We start from the raw sequence: 19,529 nt of genomic DNA on the forward strand, positions 1-19,529 counted from the left end.
TCTGAGTAGATCTGCTTAGGATTGCATTCCAAGTCTCTTAATAATCAAGCTAATTCTTAAAATGAAAACTGCAGTTCTAACAGAACAAGTTTATAATCCTCATAGTAAGAGAGTGGAGGGGGGAATCTAAAAATAGCTGGTATTTTCTACTAGAGTGCTGACATAGTTCTCAACAAGTACTTGATACAAAGTGTAAGACACCATGCTGAAAACAAAGAAACACAGAAAATAAAAAAGAAATTTATGACTGATCTATGGCCTCTCAGCAGTTTTTTACCAATCGTTATTAATAGCTTACTAATATCTATTAATAGTTGTCTACTAATTAGTTCAGCTGTGGAATCCGCTGCCTAAGGAGGTGGTGAGCTCCTCCTCACTGGCAGTCATTACAGCAGCGGCTGGTCAGACACTTATCCTGGATGCTTTAAGGCTGATCCTGCACTGAGCAAGGTGTTGGACTAGATGGCCTGTATGGCCCCTTCCAACTCTATGACTCTATGATTGGTTACAGTGACCAGGAATTTTTCAGGAAGTGTTTGGGACTTCATCCCTAGAATGATTCACCAAGCTGTCTCTCACATAATCAAAACGTGCTTGTGCTAAAACCTCACAGGTACTTTTTGTGGTTTCTGACAGGGCTGGTCCTGTGTTTAGTGTTGTTTTCATTTTTATACGTCATACTCTTGAAAATAAGCAACAACAAGGCTCTAGAGGACTAATAAAGAGGCCGAGTGTAAATAAATTACATCAAAATGTATTTGTTGTTGTTATGTGCGAAGTCGTGTCCGACCCATCGCGACCCCATGGACAATGATCCTCCAGGCCTTCCTGTCCTCTACCATTCCCTGGAGTCCATTTAAGTTTGCACCGACTGCTTCAGTGACTCCATCCAGCCACCTCATTCTCTGTCGTCCCCTTCTTCTTTTGCCCTCGATCGCTCCCAGCATTAGGCTCTTCTCCAGGGAATCCTTCCTTCTCATGAGGTGGCCAAAGTATTTGAGTTTCATCTTCAGGATCTGGCCTTCTAAAGAGCAGTCAGGGCTGATCTCCTCTAGGACTGACCGGTTTGTTCGCCTTGCAGTCCAAGGGACTCGCAAGAGTCTTCTCCAGCACCAGAGTTCAAAAGCCTCAATTCTTTGACGCTCGGCCTTCCTTATGGTCCAACTTTCGCAGCCATACATTGCAACTGGGAAGACCATAGCCTTGACTAAACGCACTTTTGTTGGCAGGGTGATGTCTCTGCTTTTTAGGATGCTGTCTAGATTTGCCATAGCTTTCCTCCCCAGGAGCAAGCGTCTTTTAATTTCTTTGCTGCAGTCCCCATCTGCAGTGATCTTGGAGCCCAGGAAAATAAAATCTGTCACTATCTCCATTTCTTCCCCTTCTATTTGCCAGGAATTGAGAGGGCCAGATGCCATGATCTTTGTTTTCTTGATGTTGAGTTTCAAGCCAACTTTTGCACTCTCCTCCTTCACCCGCATCAACAGGCTCTTTAGTTCCTCTTCACTTTCTACCATTAGAGTGGTATCATCTGCATATCTGAGGTTGTTGATATTTCTCCCTGCAATCTTGATCCCAATTTGTGACTCCTCTAATCCCGCATTTCTCATGATGTGCTCTGCATACAAGTTAAATAGGCAAGGCGACAGTATACAGCCTTGCCGAACTCCTTTCTCAATTTTGAACCAGTCAGTGATTCCATGTTCAGTTCTCACTGTTGCTTCTTGACCTGCATATAAATTTCTCAAGAGACAAATAAGATGCTCTGGTATTCCCATCTCTTTAAGAACTTGCCACAATTTGTTGTGTTCCACACAATCAAAGGCTTTAGCATAGTCAATGAAGCAGAAGTAGACGTTCTTCTGGTACTCCCTAGCTTTCTCCATGATCCAGCGTATGTTGGCAATTTGATCTCTAGTTCCTCTGCCTCTTCGAAATCCTGCCTGTACTTCTGGAAGTTCTCGGTCCACATATTGCTGGAGCCTAGCTTGTAGGATTTTGAGCATAACTTTGCTAGCATGAGAAATTAGTACAATGGTGCGGTAGTTTGAACATTCTTTGGCATTGCCCTTCTTTGGGATTGGAATGTAAACTGACCTTTTCCAATCCTGTGGCCATTGTTGAGTTTTCCAAATTTGCTGGCATATTGAGTGTAGCACTTTTACTGCATCGTCCTTTAAGATTTTGAATAGTTCAACTGGAATGCTGTCACCACCACTAGCTTTATTGTTGCTCAGACTTCCTAAGGCCCATTTGATTTCACATTCCAGGATGTCTGGCTCCAGGTCAGTAACTACCCCATTGTGGTCATCAGGGATGTTAAGCTCGCTCTTGTATAGTTCTTCTGTATAATTTTGCCACCTTTGTTTAATCTCTTCTGCTTCTGTGAGGTCCCTACCATTTTGGTCCCTTATCATACCCATCTTTGCATGAAACGTTCTCTTCATATCTCCAATTTTCTTGAAAAGATCTCTGGTCCTCCCGATTCTATTGTTTTCTTCTATTTGTTTGCACTGTTCATTTAAGAAGGCATTCTTATCTCTTCTAGCTTTTCTCTGGAATTCTGCATTCAGTTGGGTGTATCTTTCTCTTTCTCCCTTGCCTTTCACTTCCCTTCTCTCCTTAGCTATTTGTAAAGCTTCCTCAGACAGCCATTTTGATTTCTTGCATTTCTTTTTCTTTGGGATGGTTTTAGTTGCTACCTCTTGTACAATGTTGCGAACCTCCGTCCATAGTTCTTCAGGCACTCTGTCTATCAGATCTAATTCCTTAAATCTATTTGTCACCTCCACTGTGTATTCGTCGGGAATATGATTTAGTTCATACCTGAGTGGCCTAGTGCTTTTCCCTACTTTCTTCAATTTAAGCCTAAATTTTGCAACAAGAAGCTCATGATCTGAACCACAATCAGCTCCTGGTCTTGTTTTTATTGACTGGATAGAACTTTTCCATCTTTGGCTGCAGAGCACATAGTCAATCTGATTTCTGTGTTGACCGTCTGGTGATGTCCATGTGTAGAGTCGTCTCTTGGGTTGCTGGAAAAGAGTGTTTGCTATGACCATTGTATTCTCTTGACAAAATTCTACCAGCCTGTGCCCTGCTTCATTTTGTACTCCAAGGCCAAACTTGCCTGTTATCCCGGTTATCTTTTGGCTTCCTACTTTAGCATTCCAATCCCCCATGATGATAAGCACATCATTTTTGGGCGTTGCTTCTAGAAGGTGTTGTAGGGCTTCATAGAACTGATCAACTTCATCCTCTTCAGCAGCAGTGTTTGGGGCGTAGACCTGGATCACTGTGATGTTGAATGGTTTGCCTTGGATTCGAACTGAGATCATTCTGTCATTTTGGGGATTGTATCCCAAGACTGCTTTTCCTACTCTCTTATTGATTATGAAGGCTACTCCATTTCTTCTGCGAGATTCTTGTCCACAGTAGTATACCTGATGGTCATCTGAATTAAATTCACCCATTCCTGTCCATTTTAGTTCACTGATTCCTAAAATGTCGATGTTCAGTCTTGTCATTTCTTGTTTAACCACGTCCAGCTTGCCTTGATTCATGGATCTGACGTTCCAGGTTCCTATGGAATAAAAATCTTTACAGCATCGGACTGTCTTTTCGCCACCAGTTACTTCCACAACTGAGCGTCCTTTCGGCTTTGGCCCAGCCGCTTCATTCATTCTGGCGCTACTCGTACTAGCCGTCTGCTCATCCCCAGTAGCATATTGGACACCTTCCGACCTGAGGGGCTCATCTTCCAGCGTCATATCGTTATGCCTATTGGAACTGTCCATAGAGTTTTCATGGCAAAGATACTGGAGTGGTTTGCCATTTCCTTCTCCAGTGGATCACCTTTTGTCAGAGCTCTCAGCTATGACCTGTCCGTCTTGGGTGGCCCTGCACGGTATAGCTCATAGCTTCACTGAACTACGCAAGCCCCCTTGCCACAACAAGGCAGCGATCCTTGAAGGGGGTATGTATAAAATATCAAAATGTATAATCCAGGCCTAATGAAGCAACTTAAGCTTAAAATTTTTTGTAAAAAGTGCTTCATTTTTTTCATTAATTTCATTTAAACAACTGCCTGCAACAAGTTTCACATATATTTGAGAGAATACTGAAATTACATCCAGGGAAAGACATTTCAGAGTATGAAGTAGCCATCAGGAAACCTCCCTCTGGCTGTACTGGCTGAATGGAGACCACCAACTCCAAGAGACCACCGAATAACTGATCATGGAATAACTAAAAATGGTGTAGGAAAAGAGATGAACTTTAAAGTATTTAGGCACAATCCAGATGTAGGAGAAGACAGGGATGTGGCTACAGAACATGGGTCTGCTTTTGCCTCTAGAATCCAAGTTTAAGTTGAACAAGGAATACAGTTTCTGGTGAGTAGCTGTGAAGTCACAAAACAAAATTTGAGTCCAATGGCACCATTAAGACCAATATAGTTTAATTCAAAGTGTGCGCTTTCGTGTGCATACACACTTCCTCAGACAATGGAACAAGAATCATAAGAGTACAGAAGAAAAAACTAAATTAATAAACAGCATCACAAAGACATCTACAAATATGCAGCATGATAGAATAACAAAATTGCCATTCACAATTGAATCTAAAGGACTGAATGTTATTCTAGCAAAGAATTATCCAATCTTCATTATCATGCTGCATATTTGTGGATGCCTTTGTGATGGTGTTTACTAATTTACTACTCATTTACTCTCACATTATATCTAGTACTCTTATGATTCTTGTTCCATTGTCTGAGGAAAAGTGTGCATGCACACGAAAGCTCACACACCTTGAATTAAACTATGTTGGTCTTAAAGGTGCCATTGGACTAAAAAAATACAGCGTTCTGCATAACAACATGTTAATGTTGTTCCTGAATTATATCAGCTTAGACATACACACCAGAAAGTACTTGCCAGCAAAGACATATATCAACTCCTTTTTTAACAATGGCAGTAACCATTAAAAGACGCTGAATTCTATTACAATTTAGCATAACACACAAGAATGCTGATTTAATCAACTCCTGCCCCACAGCAGAGTAGGGAAATGTGACATTTGCTTCTGTAATCTTAACTGCAAGCTTACCTCAACACCCTGCAAACTGTGGTTTGCAAATCATAAGTGAACCTCATGGGCGCTGGTGTTAACCATGGCATGTATCACAATAAAGATGCGCCAGCACAAGCCAAAATTAAGACAATGAACACATTCCCTCATAATCACAATTTATAAAATGAATTTGAAACCATGGCTGCAAAACCAGAATTAATACTGGAAAGAATGAGGAAATCACTCAAAGGGAGAGGGGGAATGACAGTATACATTCAGAAGATTGCCTTTCAGTTGCTTAACCATGGTTAGCAAGCAGTCAGCATTTCTCTCACTGGTACCATGCATACAAATGCACTTCTCTTTCCTTAGAATTCTAAATTTATACATGCCTTTGTTCTATGCTTAAGACAAAATGTGTAAACAGCTTTGTTACACAGGAGTCTGTCCCATATTTAAGCAACAAAACATCTGCTACCAATTAAAGGCCAGCTGAGAAAAGCACTGAGACAGGTTAACACCAGCTGCTAATTGTTCCCATGAACAGTATCACACCTGGGCTGTTGCTGCTACTAGAAGTGACTACAGAAAGATGAAAGAATCAAGAGTTTCCTGTGTTAAAATAAGGTTGCTAGTTACCCACTGGAGGTAGGTCATCACCGATATCCAGCTTTTGTTGCCTGCTAGTGCTCCAGTGATTCTGGGAGAATTTTTATTTTTTTTGAAAAATCACTGTTGGCACAACAGTGTTACATCATTTCCGGGAATAACCCAGAAGTGATGTCACAGCTCTTTAGAGTATCCAGCTATTCCTAGAGAGGCATAATGTCACTTCCGAGTTTTTTCCATTACTGTCATAATACTGTCATGCTGATGGCAAGCCCCACCCCCTCTCCAATGTTGCTACCCTCACACAAACTCCCACCAGTTGCAGTCACTGGTTGGCAACAGTAGTTTAAAACATCTTGGCGTTTTCCATATAGAGACAGGCTTATAGGGTTCCCATGTTTTTACAACAAGTGGCAGCACAGTCGCAATCGGCTTCCACACCGTAGGCTTTCCTGAATTTCCCTTGCCCCGGACCCAAGACAGCAGCCATCCCTGGGCCATTGGGGCTTTCACTTTCTAAGCAGCTGACTATTATGTTCATATACTGATACAGCTAGGAATTCAGACAACATTATATACAGAGTGTTATAACATAACATTAAATAGCTGGACTTTTAAAAAGTCCACTGGGTTGAAAGGAAGAGAAAATGGCTGCTATGGGCAGTGAGAAAAGCAGGAGGGAAGCTGCCATATGAGCAGGACTAGGAAAACCTGAGCCTTCCCCACCCATGTGGCAGCCATCTAGGCTTTGATGCAATCTCTCTCAAAAATGCATAGAAAAGTGAGTTGCAGAAAAGCCAGAGAAAACCAGGCTGATAAATGAAGACACCATGATACTACAGAGAATTGGAAAAAGAAAGCCCTTCTCAATAGCATTTAACCTAGGTCTCCCACCAAGGGGGATATTTCATTCATTCCTTCATTTGATTTCTATCCCACTTTCCGTAGACTCGTAAAACAAATAAAACCCCCAATAAAACCAAAACATAAACCACAAGAAAGCGGCATAATCCCCCTTCTACCTCTATTATCAACCAATCATAACAGGGTGGTGGTTCACATGATAGTACCACATTGGCCAGAGGAGCCCCAGTTGTTCTTGACCCTGGCCTAAACCGAAAACCTGGTAGAAGAGCTCCGTTTTAGAGGCCCTACAGAATTTAGCTCCTTTGGGGTCCCCAGCTCTTTTGGGATCTCATTCCATTGGTCAGGGCCAGGACTGAAAAGGCCCTGGCCCAGGTCAAGGCCAGGCATGCTTCTCTGGGTCCAGGGACCACAAGCAGAATAGTACCTATGAGTCCTGTGTGGGGCATAAGGACACACTTGGTCCCTCAGATAGGCTGCTGTCAAAAACTGCTGTCAGGCCAAAGGTGTGACAATATTTCTAAGAAAGCTTGGAAGTGACATCAGTCCTCTCTATGATTACCACAGAGTTTCCAGCAGTTCCTAGAGAAGTATGATATCACTTTTGGGTTTTTCTAAGAAGTGACTTCAAAGTGATGATACCCATAATGTCCCAGTCATTCCTATCCCTGAATTCCTGCCAATTGCACTCAGGGCAAATAACCCTTATGGAAATGGTCCTTGTGGCCCAAGAAACCACACAAAGCTAAGATCATGCCTGTATTTGTTTTTCAGATAGGTTTTGATTTTGCAATCAGTTGGTGGCTAATATGTTATAGTTTTCAAGGTCTGCATGGATAATTAAATGGGATACTATTTAATACTTTTACAACCATACAAAATGGACCTAAAATCTGGTTATTTTGGCTAGCTGTGGTCTCTTGACTCAAACCACAGAACAAACACAATTATAGCATGTAGGCTGGTAAACTGTTTACATATAATCTGATTTCAGCCTTAGCACTCCCCTCATGCTGCAAAATAAAGGCAGTTACACTTTACAACTACCTGCAGACAAAAGCCCCACTCATGCAAGCAACTTTGTACTGAATGTGCAACCTAGAACAAGTACATCCAATCTTAACACTCCTCTTCCCAACGGCATGTGGCATGCCAACTGGGTGAGGAAAATGGTTGGGTTATTTATGCCTTTCTGTCCTCACAAGAAGCACAAAATTGCCCTCTGTTTCTGGTTTGTAGCCCTGCCAGGGCAACTAGCTGGCCACTGAATGAAACAGGATGCTGGACTAAATGGAACACTGGTCTGAGAACTTCTTAATAATATGTTCTTAACACTTGTTTTCACCATATCAAACAGGGCTACGTGTTTATCAACTGTACACATAAAGTTCCTGGACAGTACACTGCAGAAGGCCTGACTTGAGAGATCATAATCATTTATAAGACTTGCAAACAGATATACAGACAACTCTCTGATATTACAATTCTCAGCTACTGTGCAGACAAATGCCAATATTTTGCACTAGAACTCAGTGTCCCAAGATTTCGTCAAATAACATTGCATCAGAAATAATCAATAAACAGGTCCACACTACAAACCTGGCTTTTAAACAGAATGCTCCTTTCATCAACACAAGCCAGTCTAAAAGGCCAAATAAATAAATAAAAATGCAGCAACTCTGGATAGTCTCAGGGGAGGGAAGCCAAGGCATTCTTCAGCTACATCACACAGTCTGATTATCGCCCTATCATGCAGTCCCAATACTCCATCTTTTGGGGCTATTCAGTTGTTTTATGCTTGGCAGTCAAGAAAAGATATTAAATGTAAAAGTTTCAATTGTACTGTACACAGTGTAAAACACCATCAATTATTTTAAGGGTTTCACTGACATTCAGTAGCTCTCCTAGTGCTGCACATAGTATGTAGGTAATTTATGCTGCAAAAACACAGGTCTATTGTATGCCACAACTATGAGTAAAAGTAATGTAAACACTGACAAATGCATCATTCATCTATGAATGGGAATAAAAATGCCCTTAGAATGTTGGCAGATACTGGTAACATAGCAGGGAAATGCTCATGATTGGAAGCAGCTGAGGTACAGAACTAAAATGAAATATTGGAAGTCCACTAGAAGTTCAATAGCAATAGAAAAAAAAAAGGATTGTCACAGAAACTGGCTGATACTGACTTCCTGTCAATCACAAAAACAATTGTGTACAAAACTCTAAAGTATAAATGCTGAAGGACACCGCTGTGATACATATCTCTAGGTACATAGAATATTTTATTTATTTATTGCATTTGTATGCCGCCCCACCCCTGTCGGCTCATAGCGGTTTACAAATACAATAGTATTGGATAAATACTGCAAGAATGTGTTATAAGAACAAAGTGTACATGTTCAAACAAGCATCTACAGGAAACATCTTGGCTTGTGAGGCTCTTCTGATCCAAGAAATTTTGTAACTAGGAAACATTTTAAAATGTCAAAGTCCTTCAGTTACTATTATATACATCCTCTGAAGGAGAGTGTCCTCTTCAAAACAGGAAAATTGCCAGACTCCTGTTATATAGCTAAGAATAAAATTGTTGTATTTGAACATTTAAATTTTATATCACTCTCTATATAACTTTGTCAATTCACCCTGTGTAATTAAATGTAAGATGTATGATCCAATAGCTTTCTAGTGCTAGCAGAACAACTCCTCAGATGTTCATGTACAGCACATTCTACGGCTGAGGAGCTTTAGAACTTAAAGAGCCACAACACCCAACTTGCTCAAGGATATTGTTCACATTCAGTTCCACAGCGGAACAATTTCTCAGAACCTTGACAGCCACAACATACAGCTTCCTCAAGGAACAAACACAGCCAGATGACTGTGCCCTCCTCCACTAGACTGGCCTTGATAGAGAAGATTCACAAAACCATTTTTCAGTTATTACAATTTTAAGGAAAACGCTTTGTCGTTCAAAGTTTCTAATGTCTTTCAGGCATTCTTGACCCCCAAGAACTTGTAGCACGTGTAAACAGCAATGGAGAAACTTACAGATGTGGTACCGGCTGATCACAAAACTCCTGCCTTACCTATTTTACAATCTAGTTATGTTCCAGAAAGCTAGAGACCTGCAAGGAACAAATTGCAGAATGCAAGACCTCTGATTTGCCAGAGATGGCCAAACACCATATCACAGCGCACACCACAGGAGAGGAAGCCCATTGCAAACACAAAGCGAAAGACTCTATATGGCTGAAGCCCATGATCCCTTAGGTACTATGGTGCCCACCAATGGTGCTCCTGGTACCTGCAGCTTGAGTCCAAAGAGTATAATCCAAAATGTGCTGCATGAAATAGAAAAGGCAGGGAGCTTCAGGTCACTCACTACTAGCTGACTAACCAGGAAAGCACTGGGGTCATACCAGACAAGTGCATCACAGCCATACACCTTTAGCTTAGTCATAGACACAGGCTTCCTTATGTCTGTGGGTTTGGAAACTTTTCCTCAGAGAAAACCCTCCCTTTTCTTCGTAAACTGAAATCCAACACTTCCTCTTTCCTAGACTTCCTTGATTCAGGAGGTGCTTCAGAAGAGCCTAGGAGACTTCATCTTTGTGTCTATAGGAAGCACCTTTTAGGAAGCAGCTGCCTCCATCACAGGAGGATGCTTGGCATGGGATCTCCCAATATATTATGAATGGCACAGAGTTGTTTATTTAGGATGTTTATTTAGGATACTTCTACGTGACCTCTTCAGAGTCCTGTTCACAATATCAAAATCCACAAGTCAAAAGGGAGACCATCAAAAAAGACAGTAAGATTCAAAAAGGCCAACTGAAAGCCTGGGTTAAAATATGTGTTTTGGCCTGGCAATTAAAAGAAAGGTAAGTAGGTGCTAGGAAAGCGAGAGGACATTTCAGAGTTCAAGGTGTCATCACAGAAAGTGCCCTGCCTCTTTCCAATGCTCACCTCACCTCTGAAGAAAAGTTGTTTTTTATATCCCCGTTTTCAGTACCCAAAGGAGTCTCAAAGAGACTTACAACTGCCTATCCTTCCTCTCCCCACAACAGACACGATATGAGGTAAGCGAGAGAGCTCTGAGAGAACTGTGACTGACCAAGGTGACTGCATGTGGAAGAACAGGGAATCAAACCCAGTTCTCCAGATTAGAGTTCGCCATTCTTTAAGCAGTATTCCACACTGGCTCTCAAAAGCAGCAGCACAGAGAGCAGAGATCTTAATGGTGGGCTGGTTAGTATGGGAGAAGATGGCCCTTCAGCTACCCTGATCCAAAACCATTCAGGACTTTACAGATGAGAACTAGTACTCTAGATCAGTGGTCCCCAACCTTTTTATCACCGGGGACCGGTCAACGCTTGACAATTTTACTGAGGCCCGGGGGGGGGGTGTAGTCTTTTTGCCGAGGGCTGCCGCCACCGCCTGAGCCCCTGCTCCACTTGCTTTCCCGCTGGCGCCCCTGACTTCCCGCCGCCCGCTGTGGGGCGTTGCCAGCAACAGTTGCGCAGTGCCATGCCGAAGGGGAGCCCCAGCCATGGCAGCCGCTGGAGAGCACCAAAGGTGAGCCGGCGGCAGAGTGGCAGGGCAGCCCCCAAGGCAGCAGCCGGGGAGGATGAGGAGGAGCCGCGGCCTGGTACTGACTGATCCACGGACTGGGACCGGTCCCTGGACCGGTGGTTGGGACCACTGCTCTAGATTGTGCCTGGAAAGAGATGGGTAACAACTGCAGATCTTTCAGCATCAATGTGATATGATCCCTATAACTAACCTATGCATTTGGGGCCACTTTATGTTTCTGAACATTTTTCAAAGGCAGCACTACATGGAATGCATTACAGTAATCTAACTCAGATGTGATTAGAGCACAGAGGTCAAACATAAGGCCAGGAGGGGGGGCAGAACCAGCCTGTCCAGGGCTCTTATCCATCCCACAATCAACTAGTGCAAGGGAGGGTGGAGGTAAAATAGCCCAGGGGGAATGACAGTGAAGGCAGAGTAAGAGACAAGGAGACAAGGCCTGAGGAGGCGAGGTGAAAGGCTGGTGCATGGATTGGGAGGCAACTGTGCGTGCCACTCTGAGGGGAAATATGCCCTGGCCACAGAAATGAAAGGAAAAAAGGGATACCACTGTTGCCATGGCATATATGAACAATGGCAGAGCTGGAAGGCAGAGTGTCGCGGAGGGTGGGAGATGGAAACTTCCCTTCTCCTCAGCCCATGAAGATAAAGGGATCATGAGAGGATAAAACCAACTCCTGGAGGTTTTGGAAACAGCCTCTCTATTACGCCCTCCCCTCTAATCTGTCACTTTGGTGAAAAATGCAAGGGGGGATCTGAGAGATCCAGGTTCAGATCCCCCTTCTTCCTGAGCCACGACACTGTCATCTTGGTCATCTGGGAGCAGTCTCTTAGCCTGGACACTTCATAAGATGGGAGAGGGATGGGGTAGTGGAGGGAGAAGACTGGTGTGCCAACTTGAAATCCTCAAAAGTAGGACGAGGAAGAGAGGAAACAAAGAGCAAGAGACAGCTGAGTATATGGGGATGCTGAAAAACTACCGTATTTACTTGCAAGGAAGATGACTCATCCCCTAAAAGTGCTATACATACAAAAAGTAAGTCATTTATATGGAAACGTAAGATACCCCCTTATGGTATCCCTTGGGGAAAAAAACTTTCACACAATTAAATACAATTGCTTTCATTCCTAAGAATCAATTGCTTTTGTTTGTATTTTGAGTAAAAATATCATTAATAGGGTTTGCATATGTCATTTATAAAATTTATATCTCTAGTATTTGGCATTGCATTTATGGCACACATGGCCTGGGTTGACAAAGTAACATTTACGTTGTATCTTGCCCTTGTAATAAATTAATTCAACACCTCTAGAACAAAGCATGGATCACCATGGTCAGAATGCATCTTTTAAGCAATATCATAGGTAGCAAAGCAATTGGGGTAAATAAATGACACTAGATTCAATCTGACTGTGAGGAAAACTCTTGCTTGGGGACTGAAAAAGATTTGGTCACTTTGGTGGATGACATGCATCAAGAGATGGACAGGGAGAGGTCTCCTAGACCTCTCGGTGGCTTTTGATATCATCAATCATGGTATCCTTTAGTATTTCCTCTCAGAAATGGGACAGGGAGGCACTGTTATGCAGTTCCAGTTCTACTTGGAGAGTAAGTTGCAGTTTTTTGTGCTGGGGGATGGTTGTCCTTCAGCCTAACGGACTTCCCAAGGTTCCATTTTCTACCCCTTGCTTTTCAACACATACACATATATAAAACTGATGGGATCTGAATTAAGCTGCCAACAATATGAAGATGACTGGGTGGAAAGGAAGCATGTCATGCCTGAAGCTTCAAGAGCCACCTCTTCAGGACCAAGCTGACCAAACACATATATTCACCAGATCTTTCCAAATAAATACGTTGCCCCTGAATAACATCTTCCTGTACCCCACTCCATGTCACACCTTGCTTAGGGAACTTCCTCTCAATTTTTACGGCAATCACAGTTCTACAGTCTTGACTATAACTTCATGAATAGTGTGCTATTCTTGATTTTATCGTAAGCTGCTAGTGAGCATATTGTTGAAGAAGTGGGATATAAATATATAATATTAAATAAATAAAACACATCAGATCAGATATGTATGTGGTTCAATCTCCAAATGTTTCTGTGGTATCCACTATACAGCGGTCTACAAATATTAGCATCACCAAAGAGCATTTACACTTGGTGATGCTAATATTTGTAGACCTCTGTATAGTGGATACCACAGAAACATTTGGAGATTGAACCACATACATATTACCATAGGGTTAAGGTCATACCCTTCTGATATATGATAGGAATTAATTTAAAGAGGACCTATTATTAAAGATTAAAGAGTATCTGACATCACTGACGAAGATACTGAAAATGAAAAAAATACCTAGGAGTTTGTTTTCATGTTTTGGAAGTTTGAGGAATTGTTCATAGTGAAATAAACTGTTATTTGCCATTGCCAGCTTGAAAATCATTTCATTTGCTTGTATTACGTTTGACGGGTCTTCACCTGTTGTTATAAGTGCATGTATAAGCTAAAAGATTTTTCTTTCAGAGATATTGTTATTATTTTATTTATACAAAAATTATTTATATGTAAATTGAAGTAACTTAGCCAATAAAAATTTATATACCTAATGAACCTGCACTATGTCTACCAACCCATCAGCTTGATGTCTATAGATAGCAAAATTTAAGAACAAATCATCAAACGGTCATTGAGCAGCTACAGCAGATGGCTGTAATTACTAAGAGTAAGTATGGCTTCCTCAAGAACAAGTCATGTCAGACTAACCTTATCTCTTTATTTATTTTTTTAGAAATTTACTACATTGGTAGATCAAGGGAATGCGGTAGACATAGTTTACCTTGATTTCACTAAGGCTTTGTAAACTGTGGTATGGATCCTATTACTGTTAGGTGGATCCAGAACTGGTTGACAGATCGCACCCAAAGGATGCTACTTGTAAATAGTTCATCAACTTCATGGAGAGAAGTGACTAGTGGAGTGCCTCATGGATCCATTTTGGGCCCTTTGTTGTTAAACGTATTTTTAAACTTTTTGGATGAAGGAATAGAAAGGATACTTAAATTTGCAGATGACACTAAACTGGAAGAGGCAGCAAACACACCAGAAGACCAAATCAGAATACAGGATGATCTTGACAGGTTTAACTGGGTCAAAATGAATTTCAGTAGTGATAAATGGTAGGAAAAATCAAATGATCACTATAGGATAGGCGAGACTTGTCTTGGCAGTAGTATGTGTGAAAAGGATCTGGGGGGTCTCAATAGACCATACACGAGGGTTGGGCACTTTGGTGTGTGTGTGCCGGCCAGCACACCAGCACCTTCTGTTCACTGCACCGCAGCACTGGATGCTTTGGGCGCAAACGGCCGCTTTGGATGCTGAAGTGTGCAACCCTACCATACACTGAACATGAATCAGCAGTGTGACTTGGTGGCTAAAAAGGCAAATGGAATTTGGTTAGGGCTGATCCTGCGTAGAGCAGGGGGTTGGACTAGATGGCCTATATGGCCCAACTCTATGATTCTATGATTTTGGGCTGTATTAAAAGAAGTATAATGTCCAGATCACATTATGTGATGTTACCACTTTACTCTGCTCTGGTAAGACCTCACTTGAAATACAGTGTTTAATTTTGGGCATCACAACTGAAGAAAGATGTAGAGAAACTGGAGCGTGTCCATAGGGCCACAAAAATGGAGAAGGGTTTAGAGACCAGGGTTGGTTTGGCTGTTCTGAGCTTGATTCGGGAAGGTCAGAGCCGGGAGGGGAGCTGCTTGTTTAGTTTTCTGTGCAAGAAGGGGGTCAGGTGAAGTCCAGCCAGCATCAAAGCACAGTGCTTTATTTATGTCCTTTGACTGTCAAGACAGAGCAAGCTGGGGGAGGAGTCAAGTGCAGCACAAGGCTGCTTATTTCTCTCTTTTCCTGAATGGGAAGGGAGAGGATTGGAGATAGCAACCTTACAGAGAACAAGGATGGGGAAATAAATCCAAGAGGCAAATCTCTGCTGAGAAAAGTGTGAGCTTCTGGAGCGCAGTCACTTTAAAACATCCCAAAATGAGGGCAAAAATAAGCCGCCTCGCAACCGGGAACCAGGTAGTATTTGAACTGACGCCCTGACTAATCAGGGATAGACTGCTTTGCTATGTCAGCATTGGAGGTACAGGGCAGGAAGTTAATGCAGCAAAATGCAGAACATCTACACTTACACTGGGGGGCTTTCAAAGCCAGTTCTTCAAATATAGCTACTTATATTCACTCCTGGATATTGCAGGGGAAAGATAGAGTCACCACGGATCAATCATGGATGTTGCCGTGGGAAAATGTAAAGCACCCAAAATCAAAATGGAAATTGAATATAGGCTGGGAGAAGATAAAAAGCAAAGTGCAGACTCGACCCAAGTCATATGAGGAAAGTTTGAGGGACCTTGGCTTGTTTAGCCTGGAAAAAAGATGACTAAGATGTGATAACTATCTTCAAACAGAAAATGGAGCGGTGTTGTTTTCTCCTGTCCCAGAGGGTTAAAATTTATGTGAAAGAATTTTGGCTAAACATCTGGAAGAAGTTCCTGAAAGTTAGAACGGGTCATTAGTGGAACTGGCTTCCTCGGGAGGTGACAGGTTCTCCACCTTTGGAAATTTTAAAACAGAGGCTAGATAGTCATCTCACAGAAATGCTGATGTTATGAACTTAGGCAGATTGTGAGTGGGTGGGCAGGAAGGGATGTGTCAGTGTTTGTCTCTTGTGGCCCTTCCTTGCATACTCTGGTTTTTCTTCAGATCGTTTACCCAGGGAATTGCTGATTGCCACTGTGGGATGGTATGTGAATTTCCTTCAGGCCAGGCTGGATTCTGGAGATTTTTGGTAGGGGGATCACTTAGGCATGAAACTGCGGTCACTGTGGGTGGGCTTGTAGTTGTGAGTTCCTACATTTTGCAGGGGATTGGACTAGGTTACCCTGGAGGTCCCTTCCAACTCTATGATCCTAAGCATGGTTACTTATTACTTTAAATCAGGGATACGATCCTTTGAGTTCAATGAGACTTACTCAACTCAGGGAGATTAGAATGTCTTGTACCCCAAATTCCACCCTCAACATCATCATTCAGCAGGGATATTATCATGCACATGCTTCTTGCAGTTACTCAAAGCAAGGGGCTCCAGAAAAGTCATGGAATGAGAACACTTCGAAAAACAACTGTGCAAGAAAAATACATCCAAATCTGTACCGTATCTACAAGATATCATAGCCTAAAGTAATCATTAATGGAATGTTGAGTTTGATTATGGGACACCCCAAAGGCCTGTAATCCACTTGAGGCAAAGCACAAATTCCCAGCCTAATTCACTTCATAGGATGACTGATTCACACATGCCATATCAGTATTTTGTGATTGACTACAACATTAAGCAATGAAGCAGATTCTGCATGAAGGAAACAGCATACATCCTCGCTTGTCCATAGCAAAAGACCATCCAAATAAGCGAATAACTTCTATAAATCCATTAAACATATACTCCAGATTATAAAATAAACAACATTATCTGGCAAGCCGGGTTCAATTCTGCACTCCCCCACATGCAGCCAGCTGGGTGACCTTGGTCTCACCACAGCACTGATAAAGCTGTTCTAACTGAGCAGTGATATCAGGGCTCTCTCAGCCTCACCCACCTCACGGGGTGTCTCTTGTGGGGAGAGGAAAGGGAAGGCGATTGTAAGCTGCTTTGAGACTCCTTAGGGTAGAGAAAAACGGCATATAAGAACCAACTTTTCTTCTTCTTCATCAACTCCACTCACCCCCAAAAGAGTAGGATTTCACACCCACACAGACACTCACTGCTTTTCCATGGATGCAGTTCACACTTCTAACTGCTGGTTAGCTGGTGTATAATAATAATAAAGCATAGAGAAATTAAGTGGAGCATGAGATTGTGTGAACCAGCCAAATAATAATGAAATAATTCTATAACCCTGAACCAGGAGCTCAGGGGACAAGGAGAAAGGCCTTGTAATTATTTCTCATGCTCTTGCCCCGACCTGCAAGTGGCCAGAATCCAGTGGGTTGTGCCTGGCAGTATCACCCAGTAACATTAAGTAGAATTAGTGCTGAACCACCTCAGGTACCCAATGGGAATTACAGGTGGTAAAGATGGCATTAGCTACAGACTTGTAGCAACCAGTCAACAGGCAAATATGTGAAAGCTATAATAGGAGTCTGCAGGAGCAAATGAGGGCTGGGATCATGCCCTTGATGCCCTCCTCACATCGGGATGTAGACTGCTGGAAACAGGACCTGTTGTTGTCCGCTGAAACTGGTATAAGACAGGGGGCCGGACTAGATGGACCACTGGTCTGATCCAGCAAGGCTCTTCTTTGGTTCTTGGGACACTGATCTTGGTGACTCTTCGGTCTAATCTTGTATACAACCAGTCATATACGTGACCTTTTATAAGGCCTTAATAAGGCCACTCACACACACAAACACTAGCAGTTAGAACTTGCAAAACCCAACACATGAGGACACACTTGTTTAAGAGCTCCTGGTGTGGCATGACCTCCTTCAACTGTGCACACATTGTCAGGAATGAAGCTATCACAAGATGTGTGTATGAAACACAGAGACACACAAGAAGTTAAGCAACACTTTACAAATGCTATTCTTCTTCCTTTCATTATCTGCACCTTTCATTATGTACATTACTCAAGATCGCAGAGACAAACTTGTAATCAAAGGCCCTTCACTAACATTACCCACAGAGTTCAAAAGTAGCAAACCTCATCCCATTTACAAGCCTTAGACATACACACATCTATTTTGCACATACTGCATGTCTAGTGACTCATATCTTCATACATATCTTTTGGAGGGGAAACTTTTGAGATTAATGGATTTCTGTCCCATAAGGAACAGGAGCAGATCCCACTGCATTCCTAACTTCTTGTCACACTGTTTGCCAAAGACAAATGACCAGTACAGACTTGACTGGTAGCTAACAAAGAGCAAGAAGGTAAATCCACCCAAGAGCGTAGGAGGGTGGCAAGAAGCAGAGCAAAGAGTCATGCTGCTGCAGGGTTCAGAACCTAGGTAGCAAAAAGTTATTCTGTTTACAGGCATTTAGTGAAACATGAATAAAAGTTTTTTTTAAGAGGGGGTTAAACTTGGTTCAAAAGGGCCTTCATTCTTGGTTCAAAAGGGCCTTCATTCAAAGTCAGCCTTTGCACACCAAGCCAGCAGGTTAACAAGTCTAAACCAAAATAAAGTTTCAGGCAAAAAAGAAGCAGCAGCGCATCATCTTGCCTCGGTAACTGCACCTTAATCGATTCTGCATTATAGACAGGAGGGATTTCTTAATGCAAAATAGCACGCGGTAAAAGTGCTTTATGACAAGCCTGTACTTTTCAGTCCTTAAATGATGCCCTGACGGATCAACTGCTAAGGCATGAAGCCTGCTCCAAATTCAGCTTCAGACACTTCAAGCAGTTGTGTCCTGTCGTGTCCCGTCCTCCCCGCCCCAGCCGAGGCTTACCTGCTTCATGTGTCTTTGGGTCACCCGCAGGCAACTGCTTCTCCCAAGGCGCAAAGGTCACTGGAAGCCCCTCAGCTTCCCTCCCCCCGTCGGAAAAGGGGCAAGCCTGGCTTTTGTGCGAAATCCCGAGGAAGCTCGCCAAGGAGGGACGAAGCTTCCCGTCTTCAACCAAAAAAATCCAAAGGGAAGGGCAAGAAAAGTTCCACTCGACAGACCGCTGCCAAACCCCCCCCCCCCCCCCAAAAAAATATATATATATACAAGGGGGAGGAAAACCGAGAGCGTGGTTCGTTTCGTAGGGACGGGGGACTGCCGCCGCCGCCTGAGAAACACACTGGCGTCCCAGCAGCACTGGGGAAAGTTTGGAGAAGTTTGGCGAGGAGGCAGGAAATTGACCGGGGGGAGGGGGAGAGAGAGAAATGTGCCGAGTGCCAGGAGGGTGGGGAGAAAAAGCGAGCGAAGGGTGGGGAGGGCTGCGGGAGCCTCCAGCGAAGGGGATCGGCGGCGGCGGCGGCTGTGCTGAGGGGCGCTCGGAGCGCGCGCGTGCCTGCGTTGCTCTTTCCTCTCCTGCAATGCGGAGCGGCTGGGAGAAGCCGCCGCCGACCTCGGAGTCACAGCCCAGGAATGCCAAGAATGCGGAGCGGCCGCTGCGACTGCCGGGCTGGAGACGTCGGGGACTCGACTGGGGACTTTCTTTCTCTCTTTCCTCCTCCCCCTCCCGGGCTTCTACCCGGAAAGGACGAGCCCCTCCAAAGGGAGCCGGGAGCCCACGGCGATGCCCTTGCGGCAAGACTGCCCCCCCTTCCCCGTAGAGCGCCTGCCTGGGGCGGGCCTGAGGGGGTGGGTG

General features: G+C 43.4%; 1 protein-coding gene across 2 annotated transcripts in view; it reads right to left on the bottom strand.

Moving 5' to 3' along the window:
• PTPN14 (protein tyrosine phosphatase non-receptor type 14) overlaps nt 1–19,522 on the bottom strand; it is a 170,791-nt gene extending 151,269 nt beyond the window's left edge. For both annotated transcript variants that reach the window (XM_077339168.1, XM_077339177.1), the window contains exon 1: nt 18,683–19,522. The gene's annotated coding sequence lies outside the window, so the exon portion shown is untranslated. The remainder of the gene's footprint in view (nt 1–18,682) is intronic.
• Nucleotides 19,523–19,529: the final 7 nt, after the last annotated feature.

Source organism: Paroedura picta, chromosome 1, assembly GCF_049243985.1.
Source record: "Paroedura picta isolate Pp20150507F chromosome 1, Ppicta_v3.0, whole genome shotgun sequence".
Classification (NCBI taxonomy): Eukaryota; Metazoa; Chordata; class Lepidosauria; order Squamata; family Gekkonidae; genus Paroedura; species Paroedura picta.